Source organism: Aplysia californica, unplaced genomic scaffold (assembly GCF_000002075.1).
Source record: "Aplysia californica isolate F4 #8 unplaced genomic scaffold, AplCal3.0 scaffold00065, whole genome shotgun sequence".
Lineage (NCBI taxonomy): Eukaryota > Metazoa > Mollusca > Gastropoda > Aplysiida > Aplysiidae > Aplysia > Aplysia californica.
In genome coordinates, this window is record NW_004797335.1 from 1,472,729 (window position 1) to 1,473,863 (window position 1,135).

Consider the following 1,135-nt stretch of genomic DNA (forward strand, 5'->3'; position numbering starts at 1 on the left):
GGGGGGGTTCGAGGAATGGCTCTGACTAAAAAGCCAAGGGTTCAGACGCTGAGTATCGAATCCACGTCTTTGGTATTTTGCAATATGTTTAACCTACTAAAACAAGGGCAGAAAATAGAGGCCAATTATACCAAGTCATTGGAGGCGCTCTGTTTATGGCGGAGGCGGGGAGAAATCTAGTTTTGAACATCTTCCCGTGTAATGAGCATTGAAAACGATTTTGGAGGACTATGTATGGTGAGGCTAGTGGGTGGGAGCAGGGGGCGAAAGTGTCTCTTTTTCAGATTAAAGATCCATGCCCCTGGAATTAGCAAGCGCGACAGAAATCAATTCTTTTTTTTTTTCTTTTTCTTTTTTTTTTTGGTCTCCTCTTAAAAAAAAGATTTTGCTTTACATTTCCAATAACTGAAGGGTATAAGACCCGCATCTGTTCTGTGAGGATTGTCATAGATGCTGTTGGTGATCAAGTGGTGTTTCCCATGTTTGGTGCTTTTTTCTCTAACCGTTGTCACAGTTTACAATGGTCTACTTATTCGTCAAGCCAGATTTGAAGGAAATCTAAGGTGAACTTTCAAGCTGAGAGTGTGCTCAATCTGCCATTGCTTCTGAAAACTTTTTAAATCTTTTCATTCCTTTCAAAGGAAGCAAACAAACTAGCGTTTAGGACAATAATGATAAGTTAATAATCAAGCTTTGGTTTACTCCAACAGCGTGCCTTCAACTCAAGGTAAAATTTATATTTCCAAAAAGCCTTAATCTCAGATCTGTGATGTCACAACTAGAGGTACATGGCTACATAACGTATGCTCACTTGTGACCGATCGGTTTCGGAAGTCGAACTTCTTTCACGCGGGAAGATTGATGTTTGATATACAAGTCCAAGAATAATTATTAGAACTTTTATTATTTTATTATGGGAATCTCACTCTTAAGGTAGTGTTTTGTCGGCTGGCTAATGACCCATCTTTGTAGTAACCTATCTGTGGTATCACGTGACTTGTTCCTCAAATACATTTGGTGGTGAAATTTAACCGTAAACCGTGCAGGGAGACTTCGTAACTGTGAGTATGGATGTCTTGAGAAAAATATCTCTCTCTCTCTCTCGATTTCTCGCTTTCTCTATCTCTCTCTCTCC

General features: G+C 39.7%; 1 protein-coding gene across 1 annotated transcript in view; it reads left to right on the top strand.

Annotated features, from left to right (window-relative positions):
- Positions 1-1,135, top strand: part of LOC101857627 (transcription factor Sp9) — an 82,978-nt gene that overhangs the window by 61,256 nt on the left and 20,587 nt on the right. The window lies entirely within an intron of this gene.